General features: G+C 40.4%; 1 protein-coding gene across 2 annotated transcripts in view; it reads left to right on the top strand.

Moving 5' to 3' along the window:
- atxn1a (ataxin 1a) overlaps positions 1-17,500 on the top strand; it is a 90,560-nt gene that overhangs the window by 19,914 nt on the left and 53,146 nt on the right. Inside the window, exon 2 of one of the 2 annotated variants that reach the window (XM_031296247.2) lies at positions 8,240-8,412. The exons of the other annotated variant lie outside the window; for it this stretch is intronic. The gene's annotated coding sequence lies outside the window, so the exon portion shown is untranslated. The remainder of the gene's footprint in view (positions 1-8,239; positions 8,413-17,500) is intronic. 2 annotated transcript variants of the gene reach the window in all.

Below are 17,500 nucleotides of genomic sequence, written 5' to 3'. Positions count from 1 at the left end.
GTTTTTGGATGATTTTGCAGATTTTAATGAGCATGTTGCATTCATACTTTGTCAAAGGCTACCAAGGACGTAGTATACAAATGCACATACACACAGCACTAGCAGTCAAGGTTAAACAAAGATAACCAGACTTTATTTGGGTTAAGGGCAGTGCATGTTGGAAGTGAGCCATGACACACACACACACACACACACACACACACACACACACACACACACACACAGTGTTAGCGTCTGCTCAGTCCTCTTTCTTGTAGTCTCTCTGTTCCTTTGTCCTCTCTGTCTTGCTCATCAGACCTTGTAGCAGGATCTCGAGGGACAGCTGGTGGGGCAGTGTGAACACCTGCACTCTGTGTGTGTCTGTGTGCATCTTTAGGTGTGTAGTAATGTACATAAGTGGGGTTGGGAGGGGGCACCTGCAGTGTTCTGGCCAAGTGTGTGTGTGTGTGTGTGTGTGAGCACCTGTGCTGCCAGCAGGAACCTGCCGTGGTGCTCTATGACGTATGCGCTGGTGACTTCCTAAGGTCGTGCTGTGAACCCCATGATAACTATTATCTTCTTAAAGTCAACTCACTTCAGTGTTCAGTGAAGGATATTCAAGTATTTGGTGGATTACAGATACATGATGGATACAAATCCAAGTGCTTTTTTTTTTTTTTTTTACTTCTAATATTTTCCTTTCTAAGGTTAATTCTTCTTACACCATTCAAAAACAACTTATACTCTGTCGCCATACAAAAGATCAAAAGATAATTTTTCAACTAATAGCTTTGTGTTTTACCCACTTTCTATCAATCACCTCTCAGTCAAGCTAACATGCAAATAAAATATATGTTTTGCATCGGTGTCCTGTGGTGCATGGCATGTTCACTTGACGTGTGGTCTAGAGTCTAGTATATTGCTAAACTTAAAACGGCATGATCTGATCTTTCCTATCACTCTCTACTATGTGCTATTAATAAATAACTTTGCCTTCAAACTAAGAAGCATTTTTTTTTTTTTTTTACTTTTGTGTCGAATTGGCAATTTTGATATTTGCCCATCTCCTCTGATCCAAAATAATATATGTACATAGTTTCACTTTGGTTTTTTACATTGGTTTCACTTTTCTGGAAGATGCCACACAAAGTTTTCCACCGCGATTGCAGGGTAGTTTCTGTCCTTAACAAATGGACTTTAACGTTGACTTATATAAGCTGTCAAGCCATCAAAAAGAAACCACTCTCTCGCAACAATTAAATGCATGACGGACAAGAAAAAGAGTACCGGTTGACTCGTCATTCAGCACTCTGACAGGAACGAAATTGTGGGGGCGAGTGGGACTAAAAGTTTGTGTCAAGGAGTTAAATAAGGTCTCATGCTGCTCCTACAGCAGCAGCTTGTATCCCCTCGCTGTATCTCTCTACTGTGTGGTAGTAGAACATCCGTAATCTGGCCATTATACCTGCCGTCTGCTTCGCTGTCAGATTACGGCTGAAGAGCAGGCCTGTTTTGCATGAGAACTGTTTACTATCCTAGCACACTTTATATTTAAAACATTTTAGTATCTATTTTTTAATTAGACGGTAATTATATTTTGTGTCTACTTTGTGAGGGTAGATTCGGTGCACATGATGGTTTGGGCTGGAAAGTTTGTGTGTTTAAATGAAGAAGAGATCATTTACTTTGTGTAAAGATGACATTGAGAGTGTGCACTGCATGTACAGCATGTGAGTGAGAGAGGGAGAAAAAAACTTCAGAAATTATCAAAAGCAGTAATTACTATGCATGCGTGGGCAGCGTATGTCTGTTGAGTGTTTGGAAAGTCGAAGAACGCAGTTTGTGTGCACGCATGTGTACCACTTTGAAGATGTTATTCTGTGTGTGTGTGTGTGTGTGTGTGTGAGTGTGCTCCCTGCAGGCCCTCTCCCAGCACATTCCCCTTATCATGGTTGTGCGATCAAAGACGGGCTCCCTGCGACTCCCGCATCTCCAGGCCCTCTGTGCTAACGCGGCTCGACTGAGGAATGCTGTGTAATTTGCTCAGGTGGCAGCTTGTGCTCTGATGTTTAGCGTGTGTTGCACTCCGTCAGTCTCACTGACACGTTAGCTCCTCACACACGTGTGCGTTCGGAGGTAAATACTGTACATACTACATGCACACACAGAAGAGTAATGGAGAAATTCCTTTTCCCGTCGCTCACTCAGTTTCTTCTTATTTTTTATCTATTTCACACACTTCTCTTCCATGCGGGATACAGTGAGGAGTGTGTGTGCCTGAGTTCTGCTCTGTATTTGATTCCCTCCCTCGCTCACATCTCTGTCACGTGTCATGGTGGTGTTGTTATGTTGTGATGTGTTGCCCTGGAAAATACCAGAGAGGAGGGATGAGGAAAGGAAAGGACGAGAGTAGATACAAATACAAGAGGAGCGCATGGAAAGGAAAGGAGAAAAAAATATATGATATTAGGAGAGTTTGAAGAACCGTACGGACAAAGGGAGAGGAGAAGAAAAATGAGAAATGACATAAGAAGAATGTTGGATTTGATTTAAACCTTGGTTAGTCTACACTCAAATGATCTGGTTTAAGGGTGCAGCAGCTGAAAAAACGTGATCACATTACGGCATTTAACAGCCGCTGTTATTTCAGAAGAAGTTTAATGAATCAGGAGATGCTCAATTAAATCCCCCACCCATGGTAGTCTATGTCTTTGATGTTCCACTTCCGGGATTGCTCCGTTGCCGCTGGAAAATCTGCCGTATTTCACTCATTTAGGCTTAGGCTTTCTTTGTGTTGGCATTTTAAACTCGGTCAATTTATGAGGACTATGGTTAACCTTTTCTCAGATCTCTGCAGGGTAAATCCAGACAGCTAGCTAGACTATCTGTCCAATCTGAGTTTTCTGTTGCACGACTAAAACAACTTTTAAAGGTACACATGTTCCACCAAAACAAGTTCCTTCCGAGCCTATTTTGCAGCGGCACCGCGGCTTTTCTCCGGTGCTTAGCACCTCCCAAGACGTTTGTGATTGGTTTAAAGAAATGCCATTAAACCAGAGCACGTTTTCCTCCCATCCCCGGATGCTATGTGGAGTAGCCAGACTCTCCTCCAGTGCACTTTGGAGGAGGGTCTGGCAAAGCCAGACTACACCTATGGAGGCCTGCTAGAGGGGAGTCAAAGAGTCAGCAAGTGTTTTCAGCAGTGTTTTTCCTAGACAGCAGGTTCCCGATGGTGTCTCAGTACTGTGTGTGTGCTGACAAACTAGATGCAGGAGGGCTTTTAATCTTCATTTATCTTTGTACAGTACATCAGTCTGTCTTATCTAAGTTGTGTACAGAGTGTCGTTGTCTATCACTACTATCCATGCTATCTAGGTTGTGTGTGTAAGCATGCTGTATGAATGGTAGTGGAGACATGTCTGTGTTTATCAGCAGGGAAAAGCGTGATCATCAGGTACACAGAAGCACATTTGGGTAGCCTTAAAGAAAGCTGAACTTTGACCTGCAGTGATAGCGCTGAGGGTTAGTGAGTGAGTTGCATAACAAAGAGGTAGTTCATAATTCTCTCCGTGTCTCATTGTAGGTGTTGGTCTTCTTCCTCTCTCTCTCTCTCTCTCTCTCTCTCTCTCTCTCTCTCTCTCTCTCTCTCTCTCTCTTTTTCTCTCTCTCATTCTCACTGCTTTTCTCAATTTCAATTTATTGAGCTTTACTGACATAGTTCACAAACAGTATTGCCAAAACAGTTGCATGTAATTAATTTAGATAATAATTAGGCCTGGTTTGTGTTTAAACATGTGTCGGCGACAAAACATGAAATAATTAAGAGGAAATAAATATGCAGATGTTGAGAATACTTGCAATTGTGTGTAGTGCTAATAGTTTATATGTCATAATCAGTTATATTTTGTAATGTTAAGGTAAGTCAGTTGAGTGGATGCTTTTTCTAACACTGTTTTATACCTTTACACCTGATCCATGACACATTGTTCACAGACACTCATTATGAATGAGTATGCATGAATATGGCTTATTTCTGTAAATTGGTCCTATGTAATCTAATTTATTATGACTATTTTACTTGCTTTATGGAGAGTCTTATACAAGTATGAATCAGCATTTTATACAAACGGTGTACTGTAGTTATCTGAAAGAGGTCTTTTGTATGTCTCTGATCATTTGTGTCATAATTATACCCACTTCGCATACATGAAGGGATGTAGGCAAATGCAGACAGGGTTGTGTTCAATTAACCAGCGTATTGTTGGCCAGTTTGTTGCTGGTCTTGTTGTGTACAGCCAGTGAACCCAGAGCCTGCAGTGCAATCCAAGAACTTTGCAACGCTGCACTTTCCTCAGTGCTTGGAAGCCAACACTTATACAGTAACGCATTTATTTTAAACCAGAAAAACAGCTTGTTTGTTGCAGTGTATCTAATGCAAAATAGCCAAGTAAAAGTCCGTTTCAGTGGAATTTTCCTTCTGAGGACAGTTGCCTTCTGGTGCATCTGCTTCATTCCTTTTATTCCTTTTATTCAAAGGTTTATACATTTTTTCATCTACATACAAAGATAGATACAAATAAAGAACGAAGGCAGCATACGGAAGGACATGCTTATGGAGCCAAACAAGCCCACAAGGGAGCATGGAGTGCCCTCAGAGCCTCCTGAGAAAGATGTTAATTAATTTAATCTCATAAATAGAGGGAAAAAACAAATGACATGTGAAAACAAAAGCTGATGTGACATGAAATGTGACAAGGTTGTATAGGTAAAACTTTACAAAAAAAACATATAACATAAAAAACATATAACAATATAATGAACTCTAAATACCTAGAGAGTCAAGTTTCTTGCATTCCTCTCTTAGATGTGTGGACACACACACACACACACACACACACACACACACACACACACACACACACACACACACACACACACACACCGTCAGGCTGCCAGTATTGTTAAGTGTGTTGTGCGACAGACAGGGAACTGAATCCTAGGCTGCTGCTGAGCAGGAGGAAACACATTAAGTTGTGTGTTGATGTGTGTGTGTGTGTGTGTGTATTTACAAACCTGTGTGCATGTGTGCACACTTATTTGCACATATTTTCGGATCACTTTTTACCAAGAAACAGAGGGACAAGGTCAGTCCAAGTGAAAGCTCTGTCCTCGTATTTATTTCGACCCTGAAGTTGAAAGATCGAGGCAATTTAATAGAGGATTTTAACACATTGATACAACTCAAATGTATAGTGAAAAGAGGGGTGAGAAGTAATGATTTTATTGGTGGTTGTGATTTTTGTAGAGCAGGTAATTGACTTCCCGAATTACTCTTTTCCGAACATGTTAATGTGCAACGTGTATTTCCATGGTCAGTGTTGTGCCAAATTGCGCCTTTTTTAGTTTTCTAGCTTTGTACACATTTGTAAACGTTTCTGTGTTTTGCTCTTATGTTCACCACATACTGTTACATAAGCTCGCCCTCTCTTCTCTTCACACACAAAGTTCACAGCCTGCATTTTCATGATCGATGTTGCAAACAACAGTTTCACAGTTCTGTCTGGTATGTTCACTATGCTAATTACGTTGTTAATCTACAGTAATATTACATCCAGTCACCAGTACAGTAAAAGGTTTTTAAGCCATAGTGTAAATGGAACCTTAATACTTTTTTGTTATTGTCCAAAATGGAAAAGTACAGAAAGCTGGCATTGAATGTCTTGTTTTAATCTTGCTAAATTATTCTTCTACTTTATTCTTCAGTTCGTGATTTAAATCAAAAATGTTGACGGTTTTAGAATATTTATGTTAATGTTGAGCATGTTAATGTAATTTTAATTCACATTCAGGTAACAAATAGTATGGCAGTCATACGTCAGGGACAATGATCCAGTCTTATGTTTATCACCCAGACTGTGTTATATCTGTATACAAGGTGTTATACAGGTTTTACATGCCTGCATGTCCGTGTGCGCGTGTTGTATGTTGAGTTTGTCTCGACTGAGTGCAAACAAGATCTTTTTTTTTAGTATCAGTATTTGTCCCCAGGGCCTCGTTGGCACATGATCACCTGACCTGAATTTGTGTTGCCAAAGCAATGCCTTGTTTCAGGGTTCAACTTAATGCTCAGCTCCACCCCTTGACCTTGGGACATGTCCTTGTCGCTATGGTAACCGCCTCCGGGGTTACTGTAAATGAGAAGAGTGCCTTGGATGACTGCACAATACATTTTTCTCTGTGCTTGTGCATCAAACTAGGCACTTTACTACATTTATTTACCCAGGGAAGATTAACTCGCTCCTTGCAACACGGTCATAAAGTTGGATTCACATCAGGGTGATTCATGATACTTCTTCTGCATTGTAGTTATAAACAGAAGTTTGGGCAGCGCTGGAACTGTAAGTGTTTGACCTATGGGACTTAAAAGAAGCATTTAAATGAAGTGTGACTTTTATTATTGTTGCAGACATGAGGGTTTCAGTTTACGGCATTTGGTCAAAGGGAAACATTGTCCTCACCAGATAGCGAGCCAAGTTCATGAAAGAGAAATGAATGCCTCCAAAGAACTATGTTTTTATTTTTTCTAAAAAGGAGGACACGCCTCGAACCAGTGTGTCATGCGGGGAAACAAAGCGTGGTTGCCATGCTGATGGGGCGTCAGTGTATAAATAGCTTGGGTGTTTCTTGAGAGAGAGAGAGAGAGAGAGAGAGAGAGAGAGAGAGAGAGAGAGAGAGAGAGAGAGAGAGAGAGAGAGAGAGAGAGAGAGAGAGAGAGAGAGAGAGAGAGAGAGAGAGAGAGAGAGAGAGAGAGAGAGAGAGATAGAGAGAGAGAGAGAGAGAGAGAGAGAGAGAGAGAGAGAGAGAGAGAGAGAGAGAGAGAGAGAGAGAGAGAGAGAGAGAGAGAGAGAGAGAGAGAGATTTATCATCACCATTGAAGATGAATGTGTTGTTATAGTAGCAAAATACATGTTGCTTTTATGTTTTGTTAGTGTTAAAAAGATGTCTTGCTGATTTTGGAAAGCTAACAAAAAGATGAATACATTCTGGATCCAAGCACTTAAAGCGTAACTCTCGCCAAAATGCAACCTAGGGTCTTTTTATGAACGTACCCGAGTCAGACTTTCGTTTAAAAGCATTATTAGGACGCTTTTAAGATTTGCCGTATTTTCGTTTTTCGGTCAAATGGCCTTTTGAATGGGAGTGCTAGGGACACTTTGATGCTAGCCTCAAAATAGCTATTTTTAAAACACTAAGAAGGCTCGACACAACATGAAACTTTGCTCCAAGTATGACCAGGGTCCCTACACATGAACTTGAGCATTGACAACATTGTTTGTGTACACAGAGTTTACTAAAAAGAAAGGTTTTGCAACTCACTGTAGCTGTTCATCTTCCGGTCGCCGTCCATCTCACAATTCAAAAATAGTCGAGGGAGGAGAGTAAAGATGGAAAGCGCCTAAAGCTTAGTTCCATATAAATGCACGGATAATTCGTTGTTTTGTCGTTAGTGAAAAAACAATATTGACCTTGTAGTTGAAAAAGGAGCCTCATATAAGAATGACATTTCCTCCTATTCATTTGCCTTTGGAGATCGACTCTTTTTGACTGAGAAAATGACGGATAGCGTAAACAACAACTGCTATGTGAGTTGCTTAAAACCTTTCTTTTTAGTAAACTCTGGGTACACAAACAATGTTCTCAATGCTCAAGTTCATGTGTAGAGCCCCTGGTGATACTTCGAGCAAAGTTTCATGTTGTGTCGAGCCTTCTTAGTGTTTTAAAAATAGCGATTTTGATGCTATCATAGAAGTGCCCCTAGCACTCCCATTCAAAAGGGCAATTTGACCGAAAAACGAAAATACGGTAAATCTTAAAAGTGGCGTTTCTGTCCTAATTATGCTTTTAAATGAAAGTTTGACTCGGGTGCATTCACAAAAAGACCCTAGGTTGCATTTTGGCGAGAGTTACGCTTTAAGTGAGCAAGTCAGTTGTCGGTGTGTCCCTACCTCTCGGAATAGTCACTATGAGTTTACTTTTCTTCATAAGCGGCTGTTCTGCACAACTGCCATTAGGCGTGAAAGCAAATCGTTTTGTGAGAAATAACACTTGGCTGAAGGTTAAGCTGATGATTGTAATTGCATAGCAGGGGATTTGCTTATTAATAATTAATAATTGAGCTAGAGCGAGCAATACTCTAGGAAAAATAATGCGATAGAGAAAGGAACACTTTGAAAATGGTGTTCTCTGTGTTTCATTGTAGGGAATGGTGACATCACCTGCAGACAGACAGACGTGGACAGGCAGCACAGGCACCCAATACGCTTCCCTCGCATTGGTAGAGAGATCCAGACTTCACACCAGGACGTTGTCAGCTCTCTACTGAGCAGCAGGCTCCACCTAGTCCGCCCAAGTAGCTCTGCCTCCTCTGCTCAGGTAGGACAGAGTAAGGGTCTTATCTGTATAATGTGTTTGGTTCAGTTAATCAATGGTGCGTTTGCCTGTTTGGTTAGGTTTGTTTAGGCTGGTGTGAAAGCTCTCAATCAAACTCTGCTTTCGCATCACTAACAGACTGCACCAAAGTGGAGCAACCATGGAGTTTTGTGATCAGAGATCTGTGATTTTAGCATGAATTCAATTGCTAAACTACTATTAAATCCGTCTGCTGGATCCATCTCTGAAATTGATTGTAAGAGCCTGCATAAGAGATGTATATATTTATGCAAGGTAATTTGGTAACCATGGTAACTTGGGTTTTTCCTGGCTCAGAAAGGCCTTTGGGTGGCGATTCCGTGTATAGTAAAGGCAAAGAGTCTGTGTTACCTAGAAATCTATGCATTTACCTGTCATTTTTTACAACAAAAATTTATATTATCTTTGAGTAAATAAAACCCCAATTAGCAAAACTGGTTAAAAAAATAATATTAATAATTAAATAAATCACCGGGAGAGTCCGACACAGGCAGACTCTGGAGATAAAACTGGGATTAGCTCTCATATTCAAGTTTATGTTCTGCTTGTTCAACGGTTGTTTGGTAACTTGCTCTTAAACACGTTTGGAGAGGATTTCAATTGCTATTTTTATTCTTAATTCTTATCATTTGGGTGCTGGTGATTTTCCTTTGGGGCTGGCTAAAACCTCTTTGAGGAGGCGCCAAAAATTCCTCTATGCAGAAAAAACCCTGGTAAACCATATCCATATGATTGCTGGGATTTTCCCTAATCAATCAGAACTCAAAAGGAGTTAAACATGGTTTGTTGTTTGATCATATTTCAACAGTTTTTGGTTAAAAAGCCAGTAAAATGAAGCGACCGCAGAGTAATAATCATACTGTATCATACTATTACAGTACAAGACACCTCTTTTTAAGCCTGTTTCTAAATGTTCATCATTATTCATTACATATGAGGTCCATTTGCATTCTTGACAAAACTCTTTTATGTGACAACAGATAAGAAGAACTACATGAGAGAATCATGCTGTCAGTCACCAGAATTACATTTTCCCATTTGATTCCATGTAACGCTGATGATGCAGGATGCAGTCACCAAAACTGTCCAAAGAATTATTTACCTGTCAGTCCGTATAACTTCATGCTCACACCTCTTTGTTCATTAGTAGAAAGACAGTGTGAACACATAAAGGACCAGAACTAAAATCAATGATGTATCTTTTTCTACTTGGTCAGAGTTTTGTCAGTATTAGAGTTGTAATATATAGTCAGAAGAACTGATGTGCTTTTCAATGACGTAGAGGATACACTTTTCTGGGCCTGTCTGAGCTCCTATCCTTCCCTTCTATTCTTCCATTCATGTACTTTGTCTTTTGATTGTGTTATTTGCTTTCTTGACCGTCCCGCTGATGTCTCCCAACTGTTCCTCCAAACTCCCTCCCTTTCTCTTAGTCTCTATCCATTCACTAACTGAGCTGTCTCCCTCCCTCCTCTTTTCCTCCTTTCTGTATCCTCACTCTCCACTCTATCTATTGAAGCTCCTCCGTCCGTCCTTTATCGTCATCTCGCCAGCTGTGTGTAGCAGCTCCATTCTCTCCTATGAGGGAGAATAGAATGAATAGAAGGGCTTACTGAGAACAGTGAGAAAGCCAATCCCTGCCTTTCGTCTCTCTGAACACGTGTCTTACTCCTCTCGTGTCCTCTTGTCTCCTCTCCTCTTCTATCCTAAGACTCTGCTGTGACCAATCCTGTCTCCTCTGCCTTCCGCTACTTGCTGTTTCAGTGTCTCAGATGTCTTTTTAAAAAACATTTTTTTATGGAAGGTGTATTTCAAGACCCAACACAACCAAAGTACCGGCTGAATGTACATTATGTACCAATTTCAATTAAACTACAGATATTCAGAAGTTTAATTAGTTCAAAAACAACACTAAACCCCTAAAGAAGTGTCTTCTGAGTCTCATCCCAGCTGCAGCATACCCACTAAACAGTGTTTTGTTTATTACCCCTCAGCAATATACGGTTATACTTGACTCATGTCTGCTGTGAGGTACTTAATTTGCTTGGGGACTTATCTTCATAATTATACAAATATGTTTTGAAGTACAGACTAATTAGTTTATTAAATCAACTTTATAACAATTCAGATAGGAGTAGCGAGGAGGGGTGTAAAATATAAAGAGAGCTTCTCAGTGAAAGTATAAAGGAAAGATGCAATTTAGATGAAAAGTGAAGTAGTTAATCATTTTTGTTTATGTTCTTATGTTTCTTTCTCACTCACAACGATTCAACCTCTTCCTGTCCTTCTTTCTCTCCCTCTCCCCTCTCTACTCCCTGTCCTCCTTTCTTCACCCATCACTCTCGCTGAATTGAAATTACCCGTTAACACTCCCTGCTTCTTTCTGCTTCCCCTCTCTTTTGTAAAGTCGCTGTTGACAGTTGCCTTTCTATGAGCAGAAAGCCTCAGAAATGAGCAGATGGAGGGCTGACAGTCGCGAAGCTCAAACAATGACGCTGGGTGGAAAGTCGTGGTGATCAACACATGTCAGAAAATGACTGTTAATGGGGCGACCATATACAGACTGTCAGTCATCTATATAGGGGATGAATCCATTTTTGCCTAGCTGCCTGTTGAAGCTCCAATCATGATTGACAATAGCGTTAAGATGGTTGGCATGTGCCTTATGTTGTTTCCTACATGTTCAACTGTACAATAAGATTACGTTACTATTTATGGTCATACAAGTCATAACTAATGCACTTCTTCTCTTCTGAGTTAAGATGGTGCTAATGTGGCTTTTGGTTGGTTTTTGTTTGCTAAAGATCGATCACTCATACATGAGTCCATGTCGAATCCACTCTGGGAAACAATACATGGCATTGTTTTTGCCAGATCTGAGCTATTTAACTTTTAATATTTCTGTTTTACAAAAAACTATGGGAAAAAGACAATTTGACTTTAGTGTGTAGGGCAGGGTAATGGCCTACTGGCCTGATTTTCATGAAACTTGGTGGAAGAGTGTAGCTTGGGCCAAGGAAGAACCCATTACATCTTGTAGAGGATCCGAATCACAAATTATTTTTCACTTTCATTAACATTTATATAGGGCATTTGTGCTGCATTCATGTGGCGTCGGAATAATCGAAAAAAGGAGTTCCTGACTGGGAAAATTCACACTGCATTAAAATTGGAGTGAGATAAGGCATGCCTTTGTAATATGCCTATTGTTTTACTACGTTGTTTTGATTGCCAGATTGAGTAAGGAGTCCTGTCAACTCTACTGTGCAGGATTCACAGATATCAGGAACAGAACCTGTAGCCTTCTGTCCGCTGTTACTAGACTGAAAGCGTTGTTTGCAAAATAGGCTTGGCTTTAATTTCATTATTGCAGAACTAAGCGGTGATATTTTAGATGCCAAGAGAGAGAGTAAACTTATTTATGTCTTGCAATCTGACAGCTTTATTTGAATTCAATCAATTTTTAGAGATTTATTTTTTTCATTTGAAACTGAACTCCCACCCGCTTTCTCATAGTAAGACTCAATACAGACTGCAGCAACAGCTCACAGTAATCTCAAAGATGTTAAATTACCAATTAACCCAGCAATGGTATCTAAAAAAAGCTACACAGGAGCCTTTAGATGTCTAACAAAGCCAGTGGGTATCTGTCCTCGGACATGCTCAGTATAAAGTAAACTGAGCCTGTCCCTGTTGTTTAACATTAGACTTAACTTGGTTGCTTGCTAACACCAGACATTTTATGTAGATCCAGCAACCTGCTAAATGTTTGCATTAATACCATTTAAATGTCAGACATTCAGGAAATGCATTTAAACTTCACATACAATAAGATTCCTATAAGAAACCTGTAACATAAAATAACATAACATAAATTGCTGCCTTCAGAGGGTTAAGCAACCTGAGTAAATGGAGTGGTCCCTTCTCTCTCTCTATCTCTATCTCTATCTCTATCTCTATCTCTCTATCTCTCTCTCTCTCTCTATCTCTATCTCTCTCTCTCTCTCTCTCTCTCTCTCTCTCTCTCTCTCTCTCTCTCTCTCTCTCTCTGTGTGAGCATGGATTTCCCCTTCTCTGTTTTCTCGTAATAGCTGCGCTCTGCTTCATTTGATCTGGGCCCCTGCTCTCATAGTAGGATTGAATTGAGTTTGGCGAGCAAGAGAAACACACACACACACACACACACACACACACACACACACACACATATATACACATACCTGAGACTGCCAACTTGCTACAGCAGCTGCCCCAAAACGAAGGAGGGGGAAAGATACAGTGAGGGAATGAAGGAGGGAGGAAGGGAGGGGAAGAAGGGCAGCAGCTGGAAAGTAAGATGCATGAATATATGGGAGGTGTTGAGAAAAGAAAGAAAGGAAGAGAAGAGAGAGTTAATAAGAAAGAGGCTAGATTATTAGAATGAAGAGAGATTAGAAAAGAGTGCTAACTTAAAATTAAACTTCTAATGTGATCCTGGCCACAGACAAGGAGAAGTAATTGATTAAATCAAGACGCATTTTTATCATTGATTCATCCCAATTTCTGTCTTCTGTCGGTCTTGTTTCTTCTGTCCTCTATCACCACCACCCCCCTCCCGAGTCTCTCAATCAGTCTCACTTTTGTCTCGGCGTCTATACTCCATTGACACCCCTCTCCACAAACACACTCTCCAACACACACACATACTGTGGCTGTCTCTGCACACTAAGCAATTAGTTAATTACCTTGCCCAGTGTCGCAGAGTTCATCCAGACTGCTGTTTTTTTTCTGAATTACTAAGAGGAGAAGGGAGAGGTGGAGGAATGAATGAAAAGATTTAATGGAAGACATGAGACAGCCTATTGTGCATGTACTAGAAAGTCTTTACAAGTGGTTTGACCAAGATTTATTTGAAGGTTTCAACCACGGCCATTCTGTTAGATTTGAAAAATCTCTCAAAAACAGGACAAGACATTTGTAAGGATATTTCACAAACTTGTATGAATTTTAGAAAATTAGAAATACTATTTTGAGATGGGAAAAGGCAGCGTAGTAGACTATAGTTGTAGACTATAGTGAAAGTCTTTAAGTGGGACTTTATGTAACTGACACAGGGAGAGAAAGAGCAAAACAGAGCTACACATACAATACTGTACATTTGATTTTTTTAGGTGACACAACTATCATGATGCTTGCATTTAGACAGGTGTCTTGTTGTGCATGTGCATACTATTTTATAATTATGGAAGACATAGCATATATTTATTTATATTGGATTCAATTAAAAGTATATCTAAAAAAATTACAGTAACATTAAAATCACTTACGATCCAAGCAACCTCATATGTGGTCCAGACACAAAACTTGAGAGAAACTGTAGCATAAACCTTTTTGCCATTTTGCAATGCTCCGCAGCACAACAGCACAATACATCTTCTGTCTTTCTCTACCACCCGACAATGCAGTAATGTCATAGTATTGATAAAAACAGCATTCTTTTTGCACAGTGGATACAAAATATAAAATGGAATTTCAGGAAAAAATGCTGTCTCTGTTCTGAGAAACACAAAATCAAAATCTATATAAGTAGAATAACTTTTTTACAGGAAACGTCCGCAGCAGCTCCTTTGTGTTTCATACAGCCACCGTGTGTTTACAAAGGATGTGGAAGTCAGACCTAATAATCATACAGGGGGTCCAGTGGCTTCCCCCATAGGAGCTAATCAGTGTGTGTATGTCTGCTTGGCTCAACCACTGTTTCATTATGTCCTGATAAACATCACCGTGTGTATTGTGTGTCTTTTGTTTTTTTTTGCGAGTGTGTATTTGTGATTCTGTGAATGCCTGTTAGTATGTTTGTTGTGTTACAGTAATACAGCATATACACCTTCATCTTTCATGTCTGCATCTGCGTGCATGTATACTGTAAAGTGGTGTGGCCGTCTGTTTGTTAGATACACAGCTTTCAGCAGTTTGTGTACCACAACATGCTGAATGCAGATGTAAGGGAAATGTGAAATGTCATGTGGAGCTGTGGGGTATTGACTGGAATTTGGCCAGCAGCATGGAAAAACATGTTGCCGTAGGTCATTGCTAATGAGCCATACATGTGCTGGAACATTCTGTGTTTGGGAACATAAGTGTGTTTGTGTGTGTGTGTGTGTGTGTGTGTGTGTGTGTGCGTGTGCGTGTGTGTGTGCGAATGGGGGTGGATACTTGTGTCATTTTTTGTGGTGGGTACAGAATCTTTGTGAGAGTGACCTAATGGATCTAAGCATTTACTCTTAAATTCCTACTTAAGAGCTAGGTAAAGTGTATGTGTGTGTGTGTGTGTGTGTGTGTATAATTCTGCTCTGTGGGTGCCATTATTTACATAAGCGTGCTTGTCTGCTTTTGCCATGATAAATCCACTGTCCTTCCTAACTCCGACCCACTTTTGTTGCTCCTTTCTTTGTTTGCTCTTGATTCCCTTTGCTTTATAGCATTAAGCAATGAGTAATGATGACTGACATCATCTCTGGCTAGGCTAGAGCCAACTAATTGGCCAGAGCGATCTGATTGCATTAGATGTTATTCCTTCAGGGTATTCCCTGTCCTCCGCCCCTGCTTTGAAAGATATCCCTCATTGTTTGCATGGAGCAACGTATTGCTTTTCTGCGCCATTTGTTTGGGTTTTATTGTATTCATAATAGGAATATATCAGTTGGTTGTAAGCAGGTCGTGAAATTAGCACTTTTGATGTATGATTTGTGCGTTTAAACGTGAAAAGTGACTAATGTGAAAAGCTGTGATTGCTGTCGAGCCTTGACTGTTGTTAATTGCTATCATCTAAAATGCACATCTCAGGAAACCTCAAGTATATTACAAACACACTACAGGGACACTAATATACCACTGCAATGTCTTTGTTTATTGTGCGGATTCTCTGGGTGCTCATGTGAGAAAGCAATAAAGGTTGAAAAATGAAGTTGCGCTTTAGATTTACCAACAGCCATGTGAGGCTTTTCCCTCCACTCATCTCTCTTCCCCTCTCTCTTTCTGTCTTCTCAGTCTTCATCCTTTCACAGCAGCTGCTGTCAAAGCCACCTTTCCATAGTGAGGTAAAATGATTATAGTAATGGATGCTCCCCACTCCAACCTTTCTCTTTCTCTCCTTCACAGTCATTACTCTGTACATTCTGTTCTGTACATTAGCGCGGCCCTGGGGATGCCCTCGCTCTCCGCGGCTTAATACAATCACACCTCCAGAATAAGTGCACTGAGAGAGACAACCCAGAAGATAAAGTAGGGGAGATCTGAAGGGGACTGGTGGGTGGCAACTGGTGGGAGTGATCACATTCGAGGATGATAATTACCTGCAGACAGCACCAAGAAGTCATGCAAATGAGATAATTTACAGGTTTCCCTGTCAGTCAAGGTACCTGTTATAGTTCCTTGGCATGAATGTCATCTGTATCTGACGCCGTTTTACCAGCAGTTTGATTACGATATTTTTCAAGGCTAGTATGCATGGAACGTCTGTGAATACATGACACACCTTTACAGTATTTTGTTTGGCTGAAATGGTTATATGAAATGCCCTTGCTTTGGACTTTAAAATGTAGTTATTTATTATGTAGCAGAAGTTTTTATTTTATTTAAAAATATACAATGATAAAATGAAGAGAAGCAAACCTCACCTCAAAAGCAACAAAGAGAAGTGGTACGTATTATCGGATATTGTTCTAAAATAGTCAGGAGTCCATGATGACAAACATTTTTCCTCCAGGAGCAGTTGAGCTCAGTTCAGCAACTTCAGCTTTTAGTGAGATGAATGGGGATGGCCTTTGTGGGGCCTGGGAAGTCCTTATGCTTTGACCTATAGAAAGCTTATTGCTTTTAGAACTAGGCTGTATGATAAAGTGCCACCTCTCTGACCACCCACCCTCTCCTACCTACCGGTTGCTCTATATATCTCACTGTCTCTCTGTGTGCTACTTTGGCTCTGTGCCCTGTTGCCTCTCTTATCTTCTTCTCTTGTTCACCTCTTTGTCAACTTTCCCTTCATTTTGTCCCCTTTCATCCTGCCGTGTGTCCTTATTTCTGCTTTTGACTTTGCGACAATCTCCTGTCTTCCCCTCTCTTTAATAGTTAGCAGCTCTGTGACATTAGCAGCCTCTGTTTTTTTAATGTTATTAATGTCAATTTCATTTTCTTAGGTGGCAAATGGGTTGGCACATTTATGCTCGTGATCTGATGATACCTTAGCAGTTAGCTTCAATCAATGCCTCCCACTCTCTGTGTGCCAGCTAGTGATGCAGTAGGTAGATACCCAGTCTTACAGTTATACACACACATAAACATATTAGAAATGTGAAATATGTATTTGTTTTATCAGCAATGTTAACACAGTAGGTTATTCTTTGGATATTTTCAGATCTACGGTAGCGGCAGGATAAGTCTGGTTATTTTTTTCAAGAGCTAAAATTATCCATTATCTGTAAATGAAGGTTTTGCTGTGGGATTCTGGTTGGGTGTCTCAAAATACCACACCATTATTCTTGTACTGTATAGTGCTATATGCCTTCCTGCCATCACAACATTATCGGCGCAGTCTGTACGGCAGTGCTGATGGATGGCCACTTACGAGTATCCCTATATACTCTCCACTCATGTTCCTGTACTCAACCCTTTAATGTATGAAGAGGTGTGGGCTAATAGCCCGTTGAGCCAAACTAGTTTTCCTTCACTTGGGGGAAAGGAGTGAACTTGGGGCTAATGTAGCGCCCAGTGGCTTCCTGAATGGTATAACAATGGCAGATGGGCTTCGGTTGAGGGATTTTAATGGAATCATCCAGAGTGATAGCCAGCCAACATGATTCAACACGGCTACCTGAGATATTTTCAAACTTACAGGATCGTTTAATTTGCAATTAATCCTTTTTTTAAATAAAGTGTAAGAAAATGCTGATCACAGTTTCCTAGACCTCAAAAGGACGTCTTCATATTTTGGTCTAACAGTCCAAAAGCCAAACATTAAGTATACTGTCATGTAGGACAAAGATGCACAGCACATCCTGAGAAGTTAAAACCA

Source organism: Sander lucioperca, chromosome 16, assembly GCF_008315115.2.
Source record: "Sander lucioperca isolate FBNREF2018 chromosome 16, SLUC_FBN_1.2, whole genome shotgun sequence".
Classification (NCBI taxonomy): Eukaryota; Metazoa; Chordata; class Actinopteri; order Perciformes; family Percidae; genus Sander; species Sander lucioperca.
The sequence above is the reverse complement of the archived record's forward strand: the minus strand, read 5'-3'. Positions and strand labels throughout refer to the sequence as shown.